This window comes from Diceros bicornis, chromosome 4 (assembly GCF_020826845.1).
Source record: "Diceros bicornis minor isolate mBicDic1 chromosome 4, mDicBic1.mat.cur, whole genome shotgun sequence".
Classification (NCBI taxonomy): Eukaryota; Metazoa; Chordata; class Mammalia; order Perissodactyla; family Rhinocerotidae; genus Diceros; species Diceros bicornis.
In genome coordinates, this window is record NC_080743.1 from 86,048,943 (window position 1) to 86,074,187 (window position 25,245).

Genomic DNA, 25,245 nt, shown 5'->3' on the forward strand with positions numbered 1-25,245 from the left:
TGACTGTGCAGATGTTGTGGTGTTGCTGTTGTGTGCCTGTGTGGTTGCTGCAGTTATAGTTATTGCAGTTGTAGTTGTGTGGTCATGTGGTTGTGGTTGATGCAGTCGTGGTTGTTGTGGGTTGTGCGGCTGTATGGTTGTTGCAGGTATTCCGGCTCCTTCATCACAGCCTGAGGAGGAGCTGCTGCTCTGGAGGGGTGGCCTCTTGACACTCGACACCGTCTCACCTCAGCGCCAGGCTGTGCCCAGGCAAACAGAGAAAGGAAATCCTCTCCCAGTGAGCGTTTGTTGGAAGCACGAGCTTCCCCAGCCCCCAGTCCTCTCTCTTTGGCTGCCGGTGACTCCCCAGCATGGATGTGTAGGCCGCTTATCCGGAGCTGGAGCCAAGTCCAAGAGCTTGAAACCCTGAAGGTTCTCCTCCGGCAGCACCACCTCCATTTCCAAGAACACTTGCCTGTGCAGAAACCCTTTCTCTGCAACACTAAAAATAGACCCTGCCCCATCCCACTGCCCTGAGATGCATCAAGCAAGCCCAGCCAGACAGTGCTGATGGCCTGGGGGGACAACGAGCAAGCAGGATTCTGCTGGGGGTGCATGATAGGAAGACGTGACTTGCCTCAGATCATAGCAGAGGCCCCAGTGGAGAGCCCAGCCTGATGCCCACCTCCTTGACCCTGGACCCAGAGTCAGCAGGAGGCAGGGCGGGCTGGTTCAGCCCTCCAATGGGCAAGGCCTGGGCATCTCCTTGCTCACCTCTGGCCACCACTCTCACAAGGGCCCCATGGGTGGATCAGAGCCATGGTGAGCCCACAGTTTCCCCAGCATGGCAGGCAGAGACCCTCAATTCTTGGTACCCAGGATGGAATTTTACATCTGCCTCCAGAAACCCGGGTCCCGTGCAGTATATCCCCTCCCCTGAACCCTGCTCCCAATCAGAAATTTATTTGTTTTAAATGTATTAACAGATAATACTTCACATGGTCCAATAGTCAAATGTACAAAAGGGAATACAGTGAAATACGCCCTCCCATACCCTTCCCTTAGCCACCCAAAGATAGCTCATGAATAAACAAGCAAAGACGCACGTGTCCATAGGAAGGAACGTGGCATGGTGCTAAGAGTACAAACTCTGGCACTGGACTGCCTGAGTTCAAGACCCAGCACTGCCCCTTACCAGCTGGTATGTGACCTTGGGCAACCTCTCTGTGCCCAAGTTACCCCCATCTGCAGAACAGAATATAGTGATAGTACCTGCCTCTTATGATTGGGGCGAGGTTAAACAATACATATAAGCTCTCACTGAGGGGGATGTTCTTTTCTTTCCTGTTTTACAGAAATGACAGCACACTGTTTTGTGCACACTGTTCTACACCCAATTTTTTTCACTTTCAAGTGTATCTGGGAGTTCAGCAGTCTATTTAGAGCTGCATAGTATTCCATTGCCTCACTGCACCATAAAGTCTTTAGCCAGTCCTTTTCGATGGACATTTTGGTGGTTTCCAGTCCTTTACAAGCAACGCTGCAATGAATAAGTTTGTACATACTATACATATTTTACACCTCTATCACGTCACATAATTATCATTTCTTTTTTGTGATGACATTTACGATCTAGACTCTTAGCACCTTTGAAGTTTATATTACAGTATTGTTGTCTATAATCTCTATGCTGTGCATTAGATCTCCAGGACTTATTTATCTACTGGTCGCAAGTTTGTACCCTTAAACAACATCTCCCCAAATATACATACTATGTTTTGCCCAAAAGTGATTAGGATAAATTCCTAGAAGTAGATTGCTGGTCAACAGGTACGGGCATTTGTTATTTTTGCCATCCAAAGAGGTTGTATAGATTCAATGTTCCACTGGCAACATATAAGAGCTTCTGTTCCCCAAATCTTTACCAACAGAGTGTTTAAACAAATTTTTTATCTTTGTCAATTTGGTAAGTGAAAAATAGCAAATGCTGTCTCTCTGTAGTTTCATTTTACAATTTCTCTTATTGTGGGTAATGAGAAGCATCTTCTTGTATGTTTATAAATCATTTGTGTTTCCTTTTCTGTGAACTCTGTTCACATCTTTGGCCCATTTTCTTATCATATAGTCATTTTTCTTGTGGTTAGTAAAGGTCTCTATGTATGAGGAACATTACCAGATTTTTCCTGGTTTGACATTACTCTTTAGAATTTGCTTTTACTAGTCTTTCCATACATGATTTATAATACAATAGAAGTTATTATTTTTTTCTTTATGGCTTCTGTATTTTGTGTCATACTTTGAAATGACTTTGAAAGTTCTTCCCCATTCCCAAATAGTCATTTGACTATTTTTTTAATCTCCCATAGTTCCTTCTAGCATTTTTAAAAATTTAAATCACTGATTGTTCCTGGTATGCATCCTGATATAAGAAATGAGGTATGGATCCAACTTAATTTTTTTCCAGATGGCTACCCAGTTGTCTCAACACCATTGATTGAATAATTCATCTTTTTTTCCAGTGATTTGAAATGCCATCATTATCATAAGCTAAATTCCCAATAAGTTTTGTTCTATTTCCGGACTTCCTATTTTGTTCCAACTATAAGATGTCCTACACTATTTTAATTATTCTAGATTTATAATATGCATTATATCTTATAGGGATAGTTTCCTAGTCATTTTTCAGCTTCTTCCTTATGAGCTGTTAGTTTCATTGGTACTTAATTTTTAGGTTAACTAAGGCAAAACTGACATTGAATATGTCATTGAATACGATGCTGAGTCAATTTTTGGTGAATTATATTTTCCCAGAAAAGTATCCAATATATCAGGTTTTGCAAACTTAGGGGGTTCCCAAGACAACCTTCAGATTCAATAATTTGCTAGAAGGCCTCATAGAACAAAAGCTGTTGTACTCGTGGTTACAGTTTATTACACTGGAAGGATATGATTCACATCAGCTAAAGAAAGACATTCACAGGGCAGAGCCCAGGAAACTTCCAAGCACAGAGCTTCCAGTTGTCTGTGGACAGTGCTACTTTCCCCAGAAACAATATGCAACAATACACACAGAGCATTGCCCACCAGAGAAGCTCACCTGAGCCTGGGTGTCCAGAGCTCCTACTGGGGCTCAAACACATAGACCTGACTGACTGGCCACATGGCTGACCTTTAGTCTCCAAACCCTTCAGAGACAAAGTGAATACTGTATGGCCCAAAACTCCCGTCATAAATCACATTGTCAGACTGTCAGGTGTGGCAGGAGGCCCCAGGTAAACAAAGACACTCTTATCAGGTGGGACATTCCAAGGACCTAGAGATTACCTCCCAGGAGCCAAGGTCAAAGGCCAGATCTCTCTTTGAGTAAGGTTAATTTTTTTTTACTAGACAAGTTTTAAAATTTATGTATATGGAGTTGAGCAAAATAGTCTCTAAGGGTTCTTTAATTCCCTCCGCCTGTGGTTATTTCCCCCTTAGCATTTCTTCTTTGTGCCTTCTTCCTTCTTTTTTCTTGACAAGGTTAGCTGACAATTTATAAACCTTATTGTTTTTTCAAAGAATTAGCTTTGAATTTATTTATTAGTCACTTATTATAATTTACTAATTATAAGAATCTTTTTGTTTTACAATTCATCCATTTCTGCTTTAATGTTTGTTAATTCCTTCCTTCTGCTTTCCTTAGGTGTATTACCTTCATTCTAACTACTTCAGTTGGATGCTTATTTCATTTTTTCATCCCTCTTTAATTTTTATTAATTTATTATAAGACTATGTGTATTAGTCAGGGTTCTCCAGAGAAACAGAATCCATAGGCTATCTAAAGAAATTTATTATAAGGAATTGGCACATGTAATTATGGAGGCTGAGAAGTCCCAGGATCTGGAGACTGGTCCCAGAAGAACCAATGGTGTAAGTTCCAGTTTGAGTCCAAATCCAAAGGCAGAAGACGACCAGTGTCCCAGCTCAAAGACAGTCAGGCAGAGAGAAAGAATTCTTTCTTACTCAGACTTTTAGTCTGTTCAGGCCTTCAACTGATTGGATGAGGCCCACCCACATTGGGGAGGGCAATCTGCTTTACTCAGTCTGCCAGTTCCAATGTTAACCCCATCCAGAAACACCCTCACAGATACACCCAGAATAATACTTGACCAAATATCTGGGCACCCTGTGGCCCAATCCAGTTGACGCACAAAATCCCACTGTGCATTCTTCTCTGGACACTGCTTTAACTGTACCTCCTAAGTTCTGATAAGTAATGTTTTCCCTATTGTTATTTTATAGATAATCATTCCATCTTGGAAGTGCCTTGTGGCTCACAGAAGGAATGTTTCGCTACTAAAGTTTGACCAGGCGGTAAGTTCAACGACTTGCCTTTTCGGATAAGGTCCTTCTGATTCTCTTTAAGCCAATGCAAAGGTGAACCAGGACCTCCTCAGGGCCCAGAAGTTGCTTTGAAAGGATTCTCTCAGAACTTGAAAAACTCATTTAAATATCAATGGAAACATTCACCTATTTGCCTAGATGGGTTTCTTAACAACTAACATCAAGAGTTCCCCGTTAAATCTCAAATCTAAGAGGGAAAAAAGAAAGCCACCATCTCTCTCCCACCCACAGGGTCATAAATAATAATATTATTTACAAAAATTATAATAGCTACCATAATACCATCTAATATCTGTTTCCAGTGCTTTATATGTCATCTTATTTAATTTTTGCATGAGTTCTAGGATAGAGATATCATGCTCTACATCTCAAAGATGAGAAAACCAAGCCTCGAAGGGGTTACATAACTTGCTTAAGATCACACCTCTTTTTAAGGGGAGGAGCAAGGATTTCACACTGGCTCTGTCTGATTTAAAGCCTATGCATTTTTTCGGGATGCCTCTCTTGTCTCTCCTCTGCCCCAACTTGCAGCAATAAGATGGTTCTGCCTCCCTTGGCAAAACTTATCTTCCAGGCAGAGAGAGTACATCTGCCACAGTCCGCTCTCCATTAGGGAGCAGTCCAGCCTGGAATTCTGGAACTGAGACGCAGCAGGCGCCAGCCATGGAAAGCCTTGGCCTGCAGAAGCCATATGGATGAAGAAGACTCGGAGCCAAGCACTAATGAAGAGAAAGAGGAGGGAAATCAGAGCGGGGGCTGAGAGAGTAGAAGGCAGGCACAGCTGCTTCAGGAGAGGTCACTGACCACAGGGCCTGCATGTGCTGGACACACCCGTCACCCATGCCAAGCCCATCAAGTTCATCTCAGCCATCTGGCAACTACCCTCTAATAAAACGAGCAAACGACTTCCTACACTGAAGGTTTCAGTTAGTGCCGTTGGCCAAGTCTCAGCAGGAACCAGAGAAGATGACCACATGGGGGCTGGAGGCCCTGATAGCAGCAGCCAGAGCCCACTGGCACATCTCAGAGCACCTGCCAACTGGGCAGATTATCAGAACCCTGCCGCCAAGAGATAAGGAACGGCCTGATCCAGCCGCTAGAAGGGCAGGGCTTTATATAGCAGCCTGAGTAGGCTGCAAGGGAATGTCCTGGCTGCAGGCTGCTCTCAAGCCCAGCAGAGGGGGGGTGGGTGGGTGAGAAGGACGAGACCTTGTAAATAACCCCCTGTGTGCCCATCTGCCCAGCAGCCTTGTCTTAGCAAGGCCTGAGATCTCAAGGAGGAGCAGTCGTTTAGAAATAATTTTTATTTTCTTGATGCTTCTCTATTTTTTCCAAGTTTTCTACAATGAACATAAACTCCTTTTATAGTCAGCAAGCATGAATACAATTTTAAGAAAGTTAAAAAGAAAGGCACAAAAGGAATTCCTTCGGTTGGGAATCTGCTGACTATCTTCACCCTGGTCATGGGTCCCCGTCACGACCACTCCTCTCCCTCCTTGGCTGGTCTCTCCCAGGGGAGCCCTCTGGTGCTTGCACTTGCCTAAGTTGCAGGAACAGCTGGGTTTTCTCAGCTCCTCTGGGGTTCCTGCGTTCCCTATACCCTCCCTGCCCCCACCAGTTCAAATGTCGCTGTTCTTGGCTTTGTTGTCTTTGGAGAAGGTGTCCATGCCCCTCATCTCTTCTGGGGTGCAGAGGGGTCACTCAGGTATGTCGGCCTGCCTGCTTCCTGGCCCCCTAATGCTAGCTTAGTAATGGGAAAAAAGTAGTGGAGTCCCTGTCCAGAGAGTGTGTTTTAACAGAGGTGATATTAAGATTAAAATAAGACAGTGAATGTAAAGTGTCTGACACATTGGAAATGCCCAATTAAATATGAACTGATTGTCAGTCCACTGTGCCTCCTTCTCCACCCCCTCCCGCCCCCTGAATGACCATACCTACCAAACTTGGCCAAGACGACTTTCATTGTCTCCAAAAATAACTCCTTCGTGGAGGTGTGAGGATTCACTGCCCGACTCTGGCACTAATTCAAAGCAGGAGTTCCAAAAATGCTTTGAGAGGTGACAGGCTCCTTGGAACACGAGCCTTCGAAGAGCCTCCTTATAAGGCAGCTGTCCTCATTTGGCTGTGTGAGTCATGGCAGGGACAAGAGATAAACAGATAAATGAATAAACACGTCCCTTTGTAGTAACAACTTCACATAGGCTGAGTTCAGCTCATGATTCTAGAGCAGTTTTTAGGAGACACAAGTAGGTGAAATACCAGTGGATCCCTATTTTTCAAGCAAGTGCTACATGCAAAAAGGCTCTGTGCTAAGATTCAAAAATGGAACATAAAAAGAAGACGAAAGTTTCTGCTCTGAAAGAGATTACAGTCTAGTTGAGGAAGCAAAATGCAGACACAGAAATGGAAACCTCACTAGAAAAGCAGGATGCGATCCATGCAGGTGATAAGGCAGAGAGCTTGGAAGAGAGTTTCCTCTGGGTTGCAGAGGTCAGAGCAGGCCTCGTGGAGGAAATAAGTGGGCACCAGGCCGGGTAATATCCTGATGCAATCAGGAGAGTCCGAGAGAAAGGAGCTCACATGTTAAGGCCCACAAGGCACGGCACTGGTACACACCACGTACACCATCTTCTTTGATCCTGACGACAGTGTTGTGTGGTGTTCTCATTCCCATTTTACAGATGAGAAAATGGTGGCTCAGAGAAGCTCAGAGAGGTTAAGTTATGCGCCCAAAGTCACACACGGCAGAGGCAGAATTCAAACCAAGTTCTACCTGCTCCACAGGCCCTATTTTTGCTTCTATCACCTGGCACTGCTAAGAGCTCCCCTAAATCTGGCTCCCAGAACAGACTTGGGCTGTCTGTGACCAGTGATGGGGCTGTGGACTTCCAGCAGGGAGGATGCTGCCCAGGGTGGCTGGCAAATTCTTTGGAGATATATCAACCTCATTTCACCTGCCAGCATCGTGGGATAAGATGCGATGACTTCTCAAGCCTAGATCAAAATAATAATTTTGACAACATTTGATAGTTTTAAATATTTAAGCCCCTCCTTCCACTTTGTAGTATTTTTTGCAGTCCAGCAACTTACCCCTTTTATCATCACAACAACCCGTAACAAGCAGCATAGACTTTTCAGGAATGACATAGGAATAATTTTGCAAAGGTGACCTCTGTCCCCAGCTTTAAGTCATTCGGCCTTGGAAGATTTTTGTGATGTAACATACAGCACCTGCCGGTTAGCACCGGGAAAGGCCCAGATGCATGTGGGTGTGGCCGACACTGGCACCAAAATATTGCCCACGACCTTTGGTGTCACGCCCAAAGTTCACCGACACCAGTATGACACAAAACCTAAGCATCCCACTCCTGAAGGCGTCAACCAGCAATTATCAAGCACCAAGCTCACGGCTCTTAAAACCAGTTTAAATTACAATCCAGTGACCGTTAACTTAATCCCAGCTCAGACTGTATAACTATCTCCTAATCATGAAAAGAGACTGGGAAGCTCTTTAAAAGAACAGTGTTATGGACTGAATTGTGTCCCCCTAAAATCCATGTGTTGAAGCCCTAACCCCCAAAGTGACTGTATTTGGAGACAGGGCCTTTAGCGGGGTAATTAAGGTCAAATGAGGTCATAGGGTGAGGCCCTAATCCAACAGGTCCTTGTAAGAAGAGAAGGAGCTACAGGAGACGGTTCTGTGTCTCTGCACGGGCACAGAAAAGAGGCCGTGTGAGGAGGACTCAGCAAGAAGGCGGCTGTCTGTGACCCAGAAAGACGCCTCACCAGAAACCAACCCCAAGGGCACCTGGATCTTGGACTTCTAGCCTCCAGAGCTGTGAGAAAATAAATTTCTGTTGTTAAGCCACCTCATATTTTGTTACAGCAGCCCGAGCTGACTAACACAAACAGGAACTCAGGCTGTAAGGGAGTCATGAAACCACTACCCAGGGATCCAGGGCAGGGTAGGACAGGCCAGCACAGGTTACAGACCTCTGCTCTGCCGCCGGGAGCCCAGTGTTGGGCAGAGGTAGATACCATCCCTCTTTCATGAATTTATTAATAGTGAACCTGATTCAGGGAATGTGACTTAGGTCCACAGGAGCAGTGGGCTTCCTAACACCGCCTCTAGGATGAGGCACACTCGCCCTCCCGTGGGCTGCCACGACTGTGTCACTGCAGGCCGCCCACTGCGGGGCGTGCACACTCAGCTGAGCACCCAGCTGAAAGCTGATGATAACTACACTCTCCGGAGGCAGGAATGACTGAGCCAGGCACCCTCAGCGCCTTTTCCCAAGTTCACTAAGCAGTTAAACTACTGGGGAGACTAGAGTAAGGGACAGCGGGAAGCCAGGAGTGTTCCCCTAATCAAACTCCCTCCATATGGAAATATAAAGAGAGGGAAAAGAAATTTCCTCCCAACAATCATCCCAACTCCATTCCAGGCACACACACATCCCTCTTTGAGCATCTCCAGTATAGTATTGTGTGTTTCCGCCTTTCAAAAGGACAATAAAATTCACAACTTGCATCAAACTTCCTGTTATCACACACATACACATAGACACACACATACGCAATCCTGGGACATGTCCAGTTGCTGAAGATGGGTGAGCTCATTTGTGGCCCTGTTTCAGAAGGGGACAATAAACATTTGTTGAGCCTGCCTGCCTCACACTCTGGATCCAGTCACTTCCTCCTTTGCTGGAAGATAGGTCCATTCATTCACTTTTCATTCAACAGATATTTGCTGAAATCTTACTATGTACCAAGCATTGTGCTAGGCTGACTGACCAGGAAACCGCAAATCTGGAGCTCTTGGCAAACAGCAGACCTAAACCAGCTGTTTATCCAGGCCAGACACCTGCCCATCATCCTTCACTCCTCCCCATCTCTCAACCACCTTATCTAGCCAAGCACCAAGTCCTGACAGTCTATCCTTCTGCATCTGAAATCCCTCTATTTCTTTCCATCCCCTCTGCTGTTCCTTGGTCTAGGCCACCATGTTCTCTTCCTTGGATAGCTGCAGCACCCACCTAATTGGTTTCCCTGCTCCCCCCAAGACTTGCTCTCATTCAGTCTAATTGCCATACCACAGTTCATAGTAAGAAATCTGGCCTCACCTAAACAGAGATCTGGCCTTTGTCAGGGCTCCTGGGTGGTAACCTCTAAACTCTTGCAGTTTCTACACTGAGAAAAGTACAGTATCTTTGTTATTCAAAGTGGGCGCCTCATTTACACTAATGGATGAATCAGGGTGGGGGCTGGCTGCTGATTGTGGTTGGGGCTTTAGACCACATGATATCAGCCTGACCTTGAGAGAGGGGAGGGGGCCTGGACACTGAGTTCAACCATGTGGGCAATTATTCAATCAATCACGCCGAGGTAATGAAGCTTCAATTAACACTCTGGACACTGAAGCTTGGGTAAACTTTCCCGGTTGGCAGTACTCATGTGTATTGTCACACAGCAATGCTGGGAGGCAGTGCATCCTGAGGATACAGAAGCTTCATGTTTGGAACCCTCTCAGGTTCCACCCTACTGATTACAATTGTATCTTTGACTGATTCCAATTTGTATCTTTTTATTATAATAAAACTCTGCTCCTAAATATAACACTTTCCTAAATTCCGTGAGTTGTTCTAGCAAATTATCAAATCTGAAGGTAGTCATGGGAAACCCTGAATTTGCAGACAGCTGCCCTAAAGTGAAGGTCATCCTGGGGACCCCCAAACTTGGGGCTGGTGTCTGAAGTGAGGGCAGGCTTGTGGGAACTGTGCCCTTAACCTCAAGTTTGGCTAACTCATTAAACACAGCCAGAGGAGTTTTTGAAAGTGGAACTATGATCATATCACATGTCTGCCTAAAACACTCGAGGGATGTCTTACTCTCCCTAGGATGAAGTCCAAATGCCTAAGTATGGCTTCCAAGATCTCTGATGACTCGGCCCCTGCATTGCTCTCCAGTCTCATATCCCCCCATTCCCCCTGAATTTGACATTCCAGTCACACTGAATCCTCCCTGGATGCTCCACGTGCTCTCATTTTTCTAGACCTTGGAACATGTGGCCACTCATCCTATAATATTCTCTCCCCTCTACCTTTCTCTCACACCCTTTCTCTTGGCTAACTCCCACTAGCCCTGGAGGCCTCAGCTTAGATGTCACCTCTTCTGGGAATCCTTTCCGTACACACTACACCAAGTCAGAGATGGGTGCGCACTCCTTTCAAAGCACTTAGCACATGTATTAAAATGGCCTGGTTACTGGTTTGTCCCTCCAACGAGACTATGAACTTTCCGAATAAGAGGACAGTATTTTCTCCCCTATTACATCCCCCCAGTGCTTAGCAGACTAACACACAATTCCAAAAGAGAAATGATAACTTTACCGGGGACAAACCTGGCAGACGCCTATATGACTAGTGTTGAACGAATGACTGACGGCACAGATAGGTTTTGGAAGGCTCTCCAGGCTCCTTGATGGAGACTTGGAAAGCACCGTGGTTGTATCCAGTAGCCACTTACAAGTCATCTTTCAAGATGGTTCCACTCACGAGTTCCAGATCTTATTCATTTGAGGCTGATTTCTGTTGGCTTCAGCTTCAAAGGATGAATTTTTTTTTAATTTGTCCTCAAAATTCTGAGATGTATGCCTGTCAGTTGTCCTTTAGATATCACTTTGACCCTTTCACTGCTGTTTTATATTTCCCATCCCACCACACCTATCAGGTTTTATGGCATTTGTGAAGAGAGGGACATCAATAGAGTATTATATTTTCAACGTAAATGATTGGATAATTTATTAAAACAATCTTCATTACCAATTCATCCATGCATATGCATCTATCCATACTTTCTTATTAATCAACACTTGATAAAGCACTGCTGGCAAGGTGAAATGGCATCTCCTTTTCCTTCCTTTTAGCTTTCAGTTAAAACAGTCGGCACAGGAGCCAGCCCTGATGGCCTAGAGGTTAAAGTTCGGTGCTCTCACCGCTTTGGCAGCCCAGGTTCCTTTCCCGGTTGCAGAACCATGCCACCTGTCTGTCAGTTGCCATGCTGTGGCAGCGGCTCACACAGAAGAACTAGAAGGACTTACAACTAGGATATATGACCATGCACTGGGGCTTTGGGGAGGGAAAAAAAAAAAAGAGGAAGATTGGCAACGGATGTTAGCTCAGGGAAAATCTTTAAAAAAACAACAACCCGCACAGGCTTCCTCTTTCTTCCTTTTCTCTTCCCTTTCTTTCTTCTTTCCTTCCCTTCCCTTCCTGGCATGGAAGAGTCAGCATTGGGCCCCCATGGGGTACTGACAGGGAGAGAAGGGAGATCCATATGGAGGTGCTCTGATGGCATACCTGCTGGAACCCGAGGACACAGGGCACTGGGGAGTGGGGACAGGAAGTGGAGGTAAAAAGAGGCACAGCTGGTATGATTGGGAGATTGGTTACGTTAAGCAAATAAGTAAACTTATTGAGCTAATCGGTACAGTCACAGGTCACTAAATGACAGGGATATGTTCTGAGAAATGACTCAGGCGATTTCGTCATTGTGCAAACGTGATAGAGTGTACTTACACAAACCTAGATGATATAGCCTACTACACACCTAGGCTCTATGGTACTAATTTTCTAGGACCACCATCGCATATGTGGTCTGTCATTGACCAAAATGCTAAGTGGTGCATGAATGTACATACATTGAAGATAATGAGAGCCAGGTTGGAGAAGGGAGTTACAAATATGGAGAGGGAGAGAGCTATAAAAAACCTTGAAGGTGGCTTGGAATTAGAGGTATAAGTATCAACTTATGGGGTTTTTTTAATGTATAAACACACGTAGATATAGAAATAGTTATAGACTTGTGTGTGTATATGCATGTGTGTGTGCATATGCATACATATATTTCCCAGATCTCTTCACTGAAAGGGGCTAGGAGTAATGACACCCCAATAACAAGAAACACACTAAGTGCCCAGATCTTGGTTTCTAAATACCATCCTCCACTGAAAGGAAGCAGGGCTCCTTCAAGACAGGGCTAATTCTAGGCTGGAGCCAGAAAAGTATAAGATGAACCTGGGACATGATGTCGTGCCAGAAAGTAAGAAAGTGCTGAGAGTGATGGGGACATGTCAGAAGGATACAGGAGCCATCCTTAGGGGACCACTGGCCATAACTGGGACAAGTTGAACATAAAAACAAACAAGGATAGCAATGGAATATAACCTATTGAATAAAATAAGATTCCTTACTGAAATAAATATATAAACAAACACAGAAAATGGGAAAGCTCTTTTTTGCAGTCGCCTTCCAAGTAATAAAAGGAGAAGGAATGACGAAAATAGAAAACAATCATTTGGCAACTGTCAGAGTGGTGGTTGATTCCAGCAGGAGACATCAGTGAAGGCTAAGATTGTAGATGGAAGTTTGAGAAAGAACAGGAATATCTCCCCTCAAAACGCCAATCAATATAACAGGGGGGAAATGGTGACTTCACATGGGAGAAACCTGGTAGACACCAACATGACGAGTCATCAAGATAAATATCACCAGCTGGGTGAAGGTGGTCAAAAGGTACAAAGAAAGAAGATAAATATCACCAGTTGTAGGATGGGCTGACATCATATGTTTCCCCCTGCCCATCCCCAGGTAATTCACAGAAAAAGCACAGCTTCATTTCTGGGGTATTCTTATCTAGAAAGTATGACCCAAGCCTGGTCATGAGAAGATACCAGACAGACCCAGGGACATCCTACAGAATGAAAGGCCCATACTCATCACAAGAGATGAAGACGTGAAAGACAAGGAAAGACTAAGGAACTGCTCCAGGCTGGAGAGACTACAGGGGCACAAGGAAAATGCAACATGTGTTCCTGGGTGTGATCCTGGACCAGAAAGGAGAAGGAGACACTGTGGGACAGCCCAGAAATGGTGAATGGGCGGTCTGTGGATTAGACAGTAGTGATGTGTCAAAAAGTTCGTTCCCTGATCTGGAGGTTTGTGTGGTGAGTATGTAGGAGAAAACCCTTGTTTGGGTGAGGATTCCCTCTTTTGAGGGAAATACACACCGCAGTATTTAGAAGCGATAGTGCATCGTATCTGCTCTCAAATGGTTCAGAAAAAGACTAATGATGAATATATAGAAACACACACAGAGAGACACATACATACATTACATATATACATGTGCAGGCACATACATAAAGAGAGAGAGAGAGAACGAGAGAGAAAGAGAGGTTAATAGGACAAACAGAGTGAAATGTTAACAGTTGGAAAATTGAGTGTGGGATATGTGATACCACAGATGGGTGGCTGAAACAACAGAAATTTATTTCTCATAGCTCAGGGGGCTGGAAGTCCAAGATCAAGGTGTCAGCAGGGTTGGTTTCTCCTGAGGCCTCTCTCCTTGGCTTGTAGATGGCTGCCTTCTCGCTGAGTCCTCACATGGTCTCTCCTCTGTGCGGGCACATCCCTGACATCTCTTGTGTATGCAAATTTTCTCTTCTTAGAAGGACACCAGTCAGGTTGGCTTAGGGCCCACCCTGCCGGCCTCATTTTAAACTAGTCACCTCTTTAAAGGCCCTATCTCCAAATACGGTTACAATCTGAGGTACTGGGGGTTACGGCTTCAATATATGAATTTGGGGGGACACAGTGAGCAGAGGAAAGAGCAGCCCCCAGGAGCCACACAGAGGAAGTTGCTAACCGCGTCTGGAGAGTCAGGAAAGGCTTCATCCTCAGGGTGGTGCCATTTGAACTGGCCCTTGAAAGAACAGGTTTTCATCCGACAGGGAAGGCCATTCTCTGCAGATTAAGGAGAATTGGAAGACTTCAGTTCTAATTATGTAATAAATGATTAACACTTTGCCAAGTCCCAAGAGACAAATTTCTCCAGCCCTGAATATTCTTTGCAATACTCCATCACTTCACACAACAGGATTCTGTCCTCATATTCTTTAATGTAATTGTATACTTGAAACATCTTCTCCCTCTGTTTATTTTCCGATAACATCTGGAACTCCAACATCACGTCAGGGCTCCAGCATCCTTATTCCCCTTTTGTCTTTCGGTCTATCGCTAAGAATCTATCTTCTTCCTGACCTGCTACTTCCTATTTTCCTAACTTCGGGGGCTTTTTGTTCATTGGGGGTGCAAGGTTTTATTCTGTCTAGAAGCACTCTTCCCATTAGCTGGGTGATTTTTTGACAATAAAGGTGTATCTAAGCCCATTTACCATAAAATCTGTCATTGCCTAAGTGGTACCCCGCTGCTTGAGTCCTCATTCATCTCCATGGCAATGTTCTGAAACTATTCTGCTTGTGTGAGTAAGTTCAAGGCTCATCAAATAATTTATCATAACAGAGCCAGCATATCCCACCAATGCACACACATACACATTCAGTGCATCATAGCTGCATTGGCAAAGGAAGCCACGGTTTGTTTCGTATTCATTTCAAAAACAGCAGCATATCCTTTGAAACAGACAGCCCACTCATCAGCTGACTTCAATTACTCATTCATTCATTTGTACATCCAGGCTTCCAGGGAGACAGAGACATAAAAACTTGCCTCCTCCTTGGGGCTGGGGGTAGGAGTCAGGAATGACTTCACTGTGGAGTGGTCAGCTGATCACTGAAGGGGAAGGGCTTTCCTAACAAAAACAAAGCATGGGCAAAGGCATGGAGATGTGGACAAACGTTCAAGATAACAAAGGAAACACCTCAGATAATAAGGCTGGGAAATGGGATGGAGGAGGGCGATGGAGGGAGGTACAGACAGGAGACAGAGAGAGTAGGGCTAGAGAGAGGGGTAGCAATGAAGTCCTGAGGGACCTGTATGAAATAGTAAGGAGTCTGTACTCCTCAGGCCAGGAGGAGGATCTTAAGAGGAAATGTAGCATTATCAGATTTATATTCTAGAAATCTCTCTTCCACCACTGCCCTGGAGCTTGATTACATGGTGATGGCCCAGAGCCAGAAAGAAGCCAGGGACAAGCTGATGAGGGCCTGAGAGGACCAGAGACCAGAGGTGTGCACGGGGAAGATTCAAGCACGACTTAAGAGGCAGGCCAGGCAGGACCTCATGACCGATTTGATGGAGGAGTGAAGGATAACTTGAAGATTTCTGGGCCCATTTGATGTCAAAGAAAGGAGCAAGGTTGGGGAGACGATGAAGCATTGAGTTTGGGACTTCTTCAGTTTGCAGAGTCTCCAGGACATCTAGGAACAAAATCAGAGACACCCTCCCCACACCGTCCTCCACTTGCCCCTCACCCTTAATTCTCTACCACAGGGATAAAGCAATCTGACCAGCTAATCCCCACTGAGGAGGAATAAAGATGGAAGCCTCAACCTGTGACTCCCTTAGGAATCATATTTCCAGTTAACAAGAGAGTACACCTAGCCAATGGTCATCAAAGGAATGACTGCCCTATAGTAAAGTTCCAGGCAATGTGACGGGCAAGTTGGGGGATATTTTTGGGTAGGGCGATCTTCCCAGCATCTCTAAACCACCCCACAGAGCCTACAGCTAAAACTCTTAGTGAAGAGAATGCTGTTGAAATTTCACCTTCATTCCAAAGAACCCCATTCATGCCATAGATAAAGGGATCTTCCCCCTGGGCAGGACTCTGCTCTCTTGGCTGGGGTGACGGGACATCAGATGTCATAGGGCTCTGGGGTCGTTGAGTTCAAGTCCTGGCTCCCCAACTTACTCCCTGTATAACCTTGGGCACGTTAGTTAACCTTTCTAAGACTCAATTCCATAATTCCTTAAACAGGGACTCAGAACACCTGCCTCTCAGGGTTGTTGCGAGCTTTGATTTAAATGAGATGGTTGCAGTAAATGTGGGTTTCCTCTGCCATCTTCTCCCCATCCTGCCAGCTCATTTCAGATTTAAATCTCCATTAGTCATTCTCACTGCCTCCACTGCTTATCGCAGTGTCTTTCAACACCCAATTCACTTAGAGAAGCCTAATTTTCTCTCTGTTCATGCACTATTAGCTGCTCTGACAACTTTAGGTGATGAAAAGCCCCCATTTGGGCGGCACAGGCTCAGAGTTGGCAAGCCCAGTGGTGAAGGCTGTGCCTCTGAACTGCCTGCAGGGGGCAGCATCAGGCAGCGTAAGGCCAAGCCGGGGCTCTCCTGAAAAAGGCTTGAGCAGTCTGGGAAGGACCACAGAGGAGGCGTTTGAATTCAGACTCCAGCTGACAAAGGACCTATTTTACTCCACGTGGGGCTGACACGCGACCTCCCAGGGAGTCGAGTCTTTGGTGAACAAGGGAGTGGTTTTCTGAAAGCACCACCGGCCCCAACAAGTCCAGCCAGGATTTTCCCAAACACACACCAGGACTATGGTTACCTTTCAATATAGTGCTGATCAAAAGGAATCTCCTTCTCATCTATCTATTGGGCTCTTGTTGCAGATGCCTCCTGCCCCCATGAAGTATAACGGGAGAGAGCGCCTCACAAGGACAAGATGGGGAGGATACCCCACCCCAAGCGTTTTTAGTTTCCCACACCCTCAGCCCCGTGGGGGAGTCTTGGAGGAGACAAAAGAAATAAAGGGACGCAGCTCCCAACTCTTAGCAGCTATTAATATTGTTGAAAAGACACGCAGATGTGGAACTGATGAAAGAGACAAAAATACATATTATCACCATCAGGTGTACTGTTTTTGCTCAAGCACTGTAACTCCATGTTCTCAAAGCCCCAGGAGGCATGGTCCGACATGGGATGATTTTCTATGACTTGTTTATATGGAAAAACAAAGAGGCGGACTGCTTAAAATCAATCAAGACTGCCCAGAATATGAGGTCACTGTACAGACAGATGATCCTAGCTCTGAGAATTTGGAGAAGGGAGCTATTAATGTAGGTGGCGTTAAGATCCAGGGGACTTGGTCACTCCTAAGAGAGCCTCAGGCCTCGGTGCCAATGAGAAACACTCATCACTCACTCTCCTGTTGACTTTGGCCGGGGAGGGGAATCGCTCTGTCACCGTGACATCACCACCTTCCAGGAATCACTGAGTCAGCTTCAGGCGGCAAGCAGAACCCACTCACTTCCTCCAACCAGCAGAGGGGGGAGCACTCCCCCACCCCCAGGCAAAGCTTTGCATCTGTTTTTTCAGCACTGTCCACCAGTACTCAAGACAGTCAGGACCTGGCCCAGCGTATCAGCTTTGCAAAGAGACACACCAGGGTGGGGCCAGCCGTGCCCCTCCCACCCGTACTCTCAGGCCAGGGAAGAGAGGCCCTTGTGCAGAATCACACCTGGCTTAGAGTTGAAGTGCAAGTGTCCCTGGGAGAGGTAGCACTTTTAGCTTTGCAGTCACTTATACCTCCCTGTGAACAAGATGAGCTGTTTCTAAAGGGAAAAATTGTGACAGAGGAATTAGCAGGGATTAAGTAAGAGGGAGATGGGGCTGGGGGGAATAAGCACAGAAAGCCGAGGCAGGGAAGGCTAAAAGAAAACCTGTGCCCACTTCGCAACTGAAGGTTGCTCCATGTGGTGCCACACGGACAGTCAACTGGGGCAAGGAGGGGCCTTGTCCAGGCCCGCTCTGTTCCCAGAGAGGATGGCCACACACAGCCAGACTCAGCCCACAGCCAGAAACCCAGGAACAGGACTGGGGGTGTCTGTTGGTAGCCCTCAGAGGATGACTTTCTCTCGCCCCTTCCCTACCACAGTCATAGATGCCTCTCCTCCTCCCCCTGTCAGACCTGGCCCTTCCCTGTTAAGAGGATTCAAATCAGAATCTGTCCACACTACATCAGTCTATTCCAGCTTTTTATTAAACCTGATGCCCTGGAATCTAGTCTTAAGAAGAAGAAAATTAACCAGTAGTCAGTGTTGCAATTTTATAGCACTGCAAAGGTCCAGTACTCTCCCTGCTCACACACGCACAACACATACACACCACATACATACACACACATACATTTACACACACATACATATACACACACATACACACACGTAATCTGTTATGTTTTGATCTTTTACTATATTGTTTCACTAATGCCAACAAAACCCTGCCAGGTAAGTATCGCTGTCTTACAAGAAAACTGAGATTCAGAAAGGTGAAGGAAATTCTCCAGGGTCACATAGCTAGTGAGTGACAGAGCCAGTCTCAGAAGTTAGATTTGTCTGACACTAAGTAGCTGGGATCTTTCCACTCAGATATTCTGACTCAAAGTAAGATTCTCCTCTGAGTCAGAAATTAATAAAATTAGAATTTCATTCAGCAATTCACAAAATCTTAAGGTTGCAAGAGATTTTGAAGGCTGTCCAGGTCTATGACCCAGGCAGATGTCTGAATCTCCTGCATAATGTCCTGGCTTCTGCTTGAATACACCAACTCTAGGAAGTGCATTACGTCCTGATTCAGCCCCTGCCTGCCTTGAGTTATTGGAGAGTTCTTTTGGGTTTAGAGCTGAAATCTCTCCCTGTAACGTCCACGCATTGCTTCTGCCCTTGGGAACACAGAGAACCTGAGCGGTGTGTGCCTCCTGAGTTGTCTTTCTCCAGACACACGTTCTCCAGTCCTTCCAACCTCCTCCCAGGTGACAGTTGCTCACACTCTCCTGTGCATGGGGTCTGGTTTGTCTGTTCAGTCTCACAGGGAGACCCCAGCACGACTACAACACTCCAGCAGCGAGCTGACCCGCCCAGAGAAGACTAGGACCAGACTATAACCCCTTCGTTTATTTCACAGGTCTCAATATGCAGGGGACTCATTTTGATCGTGAATGATAACCCTTAAGTTCCTTTCCCATGTGCTGTCCCTAAGCCACATCCTCTCCAGCCCCTTGTCCAGCTGGGTTGGAGATGTTCATGACCTTTCTCTTCATGCAATGACTAACAAGTGCTCCTGGGCAGTCTGGCCATCCTTCTGCCACGTGGGCCCGCTGCTCAGTGCTCCCTGGCACCTCTGATCCACTAGGGCTCAGCCACACCCTCCCTCTGGCCTCAGCTCTGGGTGTTCACTCTGAGACTCTGCCAATGGGTCCCCCTGACTCAGTCACCCCTCACCAGGCATGCTGGCTCTTAATTCCTTACGCACCTCCAAGTGTCACCTGGGAAGTTCTGGACACACCCTCATGCAGGCCATGTAGAAGCAAGGTCCACTGTCTCAGACCCTCCCTTTGCTGAAACACAACTTGCCAGCGTTTCTACCTTGCCGAGACGGTCCTGTACAGACACCCGCGAGGGATTCTCCCTCCAGTGATCCAAATGTGAAGTGGGGCAGAAGCCCCTCTACTTTCCACTTCTTGTCACCCGATCTGGGCTGTTTCTAGCACCTTGCCCACCCCCAGCTTGAGTCCACGGGTGGTGGGCGAGGCACACAGCGTCTTACCCTGACTCCTCACCCCTCCTGAGTCTGGCTCCACATGCTCCACGTTTCTCCCAGCGTCAGATGGGCTTTTCTTCCTTCCTGCGGGGCAGACGCTTTCTTTGTGTCAAACTCTCTGTTCTCTACACGATGGCTTAATACATCGCTCTATGCTCCGGTCCCTAAGCTTTGCCCCAGATACAGAAGAGGGATCTTCTTGGAAAATAAAACACCTTCTCCCTCTCAACAACCAGGCTCTCAAGATTATTGAGTATTTGCTTGCTATGGACTTTCAGACATCTAGTTTGAAATGCAAAACTGAGCAAGACTTCTTTGCTCTAGGATGTGGGGGGCTCGCCTAAGCCGCAAACCCATTGATTCAGTGAGTAGGAGCATCTTCTTCATTACTGAGAGTGAAAACCCGTTATTCTAATATCTCAAAAATAATATCTAATTTCTTCCCATGGCTCAAAACAAACATCTAAAAGAACTTACCTCTGTTGCCTCCCATCCCCATCCATTCTTCTCTCCTCACCACCAAATCTTTATCCTGAATTGTTTCTCCCAGATCTCTACTTGACTGTCCATAAATACATCCGTGAGTTATCATATGGGGGTCTGTTTCTCTCATTAGTCAGCCCACCTTGTGGCATAAAGGTCATACCCCCAAGGGTGTGCTCGCATCTGCTCACTCACTGTGTTTTCAACACAGGCATTAGCATATTTAAAACCAATGAAACTGCGATTATTTTCACCTCAGCCATACCACTCTCAATCCACTTACTATGGATGGGAAAGTGGGGCTTGTTTGTGTTTAAACCACACAGCCCAAGTTGTTCTAAGCCTAGAGGCAACACGGTCTAAACCAGTGGCTACCATACCTCCCCCGCGGCCTTCGGGGAGCGTCAGCCCTACACCACTCCCGTCCAGCACTGACGCCAGGGTCTGTGCTTCTTAACCTCTTCCTCACCCAACCCTGCAGATGCCCCACAACCACTAAGGCCTCCCACAACTCTGCCTTGACCTCGACTTTGAGCCAGCCCCCAATCAGCAGGATTCTGTGGGTTTATGCAGCATCTACCTCCCCAAACCCCTTCACACTCTGTAGAATTTCCCTGTCATGGGAACAGTTTTTCATTTGCTCTCTGTAATACACTTTAGATTCACTCATTCATTCAGCAAGCATTTATGAACACCCTCACTGTCAGGCACTGTTCTGGGCACTACAGCTATGGGGATCAACAGGCTGGGCAAAGCCAGGCACTCAAAGTCCATTCTGGTAGAGGAGATGCACAATATACAAGGACACAGGTAAAAAGCAACAGCACCGCAGAGTGTGACTGCGTTCTGTTCTTCAAAGGAAATCAGTAGATCGTGTAAGGGAGCACAGAAGGAGGCGCTTTAGAGAGGGAGATCAAGGAAGACTTCTCTGAGGTGAGGGCTAATATTAAATTGACAGGTGCCAGATGAGAAGACAGAACAGAAAGGAAAAGCATTCCAGACTAAGAGGAAAACAAGAGCAAAAGCGCAGAGCCAGGGCTGAGCCTGGTGTTTCCCAGCAATCGGGGGTGTGGAGGCTGACAAAAGAGAAGGGCAGTGGGAGAGGCAGGGAGACCACGCAGGCCTGGCATGTCAGGGAAAGAGCTGGATTTCACTCTGCTGGTGGCGGGGAACATGACCTGATGAAAATTTTCAAAGATAGCTCTGGCTACTGTGTGGAAAATGGAACTGGGGATGGGGCAGGGGAGGGAGTGGGCAGGAAAGAAGCCAGTGAGGCTCTCCCTCTTGTCTCCACAAGAAATGATGACCAGGGTGTTGGTAATGAAGATGGAAGGCAGTGGAAGGGTGGAGATACAATTTGGAGGGAGGTGTAATTTGGAGGGATGTCTGACCTTTGTCATATTGTTGTTGTCAGACGTTAAGAAAGTGCATGAAGAAGGATCTCACACCGAGAGTCGGGGGGGGGGGGAGAAGTGTGTCAGACAGAGGCCAGGGACTGGGAGAGGTATCCTGCTGTGTGTGTGTGTTCACACACATGTGCACACACATGCAAATGATTTGGGGGAGAGCTGAAAGTCTTCTAGAAAGATCCAGTAGGGATGGGGAGAGGAAGAGGCAGGGGTGCGCCAAATACTAACAACCTGAAAATTGAAAGAAGCTGTGCTTCTGGCCATGCCATCATCGCTCCCCTCATAAGGTATCAATGGGGCATTTTCTGGTCATAACAAAGGAATGGTGAATATTAACTGCCTATCACAGCTAAATTGCTTTCTGCTATTGTTTCATCATAAATAGGAGGTTTTATGAGCTACAGGTGGGCATTTCCAGCCCAGCTTCAGAATTTTGCCTCCATTTGTAACAGTAATGCTGGGAAGGAAGGGGTTCCAAGTTCTGAACAAGTGACCTGTAAATAAACCCTGGGAGTACAACACCCAGGCAGTGACTGCACCTGAGGGAGGGGGGCTCATTCATGCCCTTCTCACACATCTCACCGCCACAAATCAGCCTTTTCCTGCAAATCAGTATCTCTGCTGCTTACTCACGTTCAGCTTGTAGCCAAGTACGACACTCCAGGATTTATTTTCTTCTGTAGTTTCGCCCAGAAGGGTTTAAGCTGTTAGTTTTTGTGCCAATTCCAAGTAGAATGGCCCAGAGGAGTCATAGCAGGAAGCCTGTTTAAAAGAGTCTTTTAAAGAGAGCCGTACCTCCTTACAAGCAAAGGCTAAAGAAAGTATATTATTTTAGAGTCAAGGGTGAAAACAATTTTGTTTTTAAAGACCTATAAATGTAACCCAAGATTTCCCAGATCCTGCCAGTCTGAGCCACAAGAACAATAGGAACCCATGATTGGCTGGTTTTGAGCCACACTGCTCTAGGCCCCCCTGGGACAGCCACCCATATTTCTGGATGTCTCCAGGAGGGCTCTTTTTTTTTTTTTTTTTTTGGGAGGAGGACCAGCCCTGAGCTAACATCCAATGCCAATCCTCCTCTTTTTTGCTGAGGAAGACTGGCCCTGGGCTAGCATCCATGCCCATCTTCCTCTACTTTATGTGGGACGCCGCCACAGCATGGCTTAACAAGCGGTGCGTCGGTGCCCGCCCGGTATCCGAACCAGCGAACCCCGGGCCGCCGCAGCAGAGCACGTGCACTTAACCCCTTGCGCCACCGGGCCGGCCCCTCCAGGAGGGCTCTTGAGAAGGTTTCCAGAGAGGACAGTGGTCAGGAGCTCAGACACATGGGGGCTCCACTGCTGACAGGAGGTATGAGCCTCAGTTTCCTCCTCTATAAACTGTGAAATGTAAAATCTTTTTTTGTTGTTGTTGTTGTTGTTTTGTTTTAAAATTTTGTTTATTGAGATATAATTAACACACCATAAAATTCACCCCTTTAAAGTGTCCAGTTCAATGGTTTTAGTATATTCACAAAGTTGTATAACCATCACCACTATCTAATCCTGGCACGTTTTTATCACCGCAAAAAGAAAATTATTCGCGGTCCTTCCTCACTTCCCCCAAACTGCCCCTCTCCAGCCGCTGAAGCCTGCTTTCTCTCTCTATGGACTTGCTTATTTTGGACATTTGGTACAAATGGAATCATACAATATGTGACTTTTGTGTGTGGCGTCTTCAGCTTAAGGTATTTTTTTTTTGTATTTATTTATTTTAAATTTTTTGTTTATTGCAGTAACATTGGTTTATAACATTGTATAAATTTCAGGTGTACATCATTATACTTCTATTTCTGCATAGATTACATCATGTTCACCACCCAAATACTAATTACAACCCATCACCACACACATGTGCCGAATTATCCTTTTCGCCCTCCTCCCTCCCCCCTTCCCCTCTGGTAACCACTGAAATGTAAAATCTGAAAGTGGGTATTCGTCTCACCTCCAGCTATTGTTCCAAGGATGAAATGATCTAATTCCCATAAAGGACCGAAGCACGGTGCCTTGCATCTAGGAAGTGCTCGATAAAGGACACAACTACCACCGCCATCACATCATCATCATCAATACCCACCCCTACTCCCCTCTCCTCTGACTAAGGCATTCTCTCCAGGCCCAGTTTACCACACCTCAGAGTCCAGTCACGGCTCCCAAGGATCTTGCTGTCTTCATGCAAGTGGGCTCCTGGCCAGCCTGCCCCACCAGACATGCCCAGGCATGTCTACCTCACCCTCTGCCTCAGGCTGGGCTGCTGCCACAGAAATGCAGAAGTCCAGGGACACACTGGCAGAAACACACCACTAGCAATCCTGCTGCTCCCTGTCCCTGGCTGCCCCCTCCTGCAAGGCATGCCACCCCCAGGCTCCCAGGCCAGGAGACCAAGGCTCTGAAGAAACTGGCTCCTGGCAAGGGTGGCAAATAAAGCATGAGCCTCCCCAAGCATCCCTGAAATTGCCAGCAGGCCCTGGGAGAGGTCAATGGTGAAAGCCAAAGATAAATCACCTACGATGAAATCAGGCAAATGGGAGAAAGTGGCTGGGGGCACAAGGACACTTGGCGTGGCAGACAGAGTAAAGGTGGGAACAACACAGCAGCTTCCCCAATTCCTCCCCCATGAAAGTTCAGCATTGTCAACACAAAGCCAGAAAAAACACTTGAGGCAGCATTCCCAAAACTGAGACTTAAGTGCCAACTCTGTCATTTGTAGAGTGACATTTAACAAGTCTCTCATCTTCTGGGGGAACCACAATTTGCTCATTTAACACCAGGAGAGCAGCCTAAACTGCATGTCCATCTGCAATGAGACCATTGCCATTACTTCACCTTGGCTACACTCCGGGGACTCATCTTTGTCTTCCCTGTGCACCTGTGTGCTGGGGGCCGCTAGGCCTCGGGAGTGAAGGGTGCAGATTGCACCACCCCAAAATATATCACGTGGGCATAAGGGTTATTTTGAGCTGGAGGCAATGGAAAAGAAAATACAAAAGCTCTCTGCCCTTCCTCTATTTGCCTTAAAGCAGGGCATAAATTGGTGATGTTCCCCCTCCCTCACTAGCAGCAAGGTCAGAAGTTAATCACCAGAGACAACTCTAGACCCTTATTAGCCCAGAGAGCAGCAGAGGAACCTACATCACAAACTCTACTAACTAGTCCTCATCTTCCATTAGTCTCCCCCATATATTTACCTTCCCACAGTTTGCTGCCTTTGGAAGCCTACAACCTTTCCCCTTTGTCTTGTCACTTTTCTACAAATGTATTGTTCTTTTGTTAAAATGCTATATAAGTCCAAGTTCTAACCACCCCTTTGAGTTACTCATCACTGAGTGCTCCCATGTGTATGTGTGATGCGTAATAAACTTCTGTTTGTTTTCCTCTTGTTCATCTGTCTTTTGTTAGTCTAATTTGCAGGGCCCAGTCATGCACCTCAGGTGGGTGGGGGAAAGAAAACAGATTTTCCTCCCCTACAGGAGCAAAGGCCAGTGGTTGCCCGAGGAGTCTCCGTCTAGCGGGGGAGAGGAAGCATCATCATTCCCCCGCCAGTCTGCAAATACACCAGGGGTGGGTCAGTGGTCCTCAGCCCCGATTGCAAGTTAGAA

The 25,245-nt window shown here is 46.4% G+C and overlaps 1 long non-coding RNA gene across 1 annotated transcript; it reads right to left on the reverse strand.

The window, feature by feature from the left end:
* Nucleotides 1-3,876: 3,876 nt before the first annotated feature.
* LOC131404837 (uncharacterized) lies at nucleotides 3,877-24,107 on the reverse strand. Its single transcript, XR_009219859.1, has 6 exons — nucleotides 23,779-24,107; nucleotides 22,242-22,370; nucleotides 14,068-14,165; nucleotides 8,939-8,990; nucleotides 6,301-6,484; nucleotides 3,877-5,081 (listed from the first exon to the last, which is right to left on the reverse strand). It is a non-coding gene; the product is annotated as an uncharacterized LOC131404837 (long non-coding RNA).
* Between the last annotated feature and the right edge of the window lie 1,138 nt (nucleotides 24,108-25,245).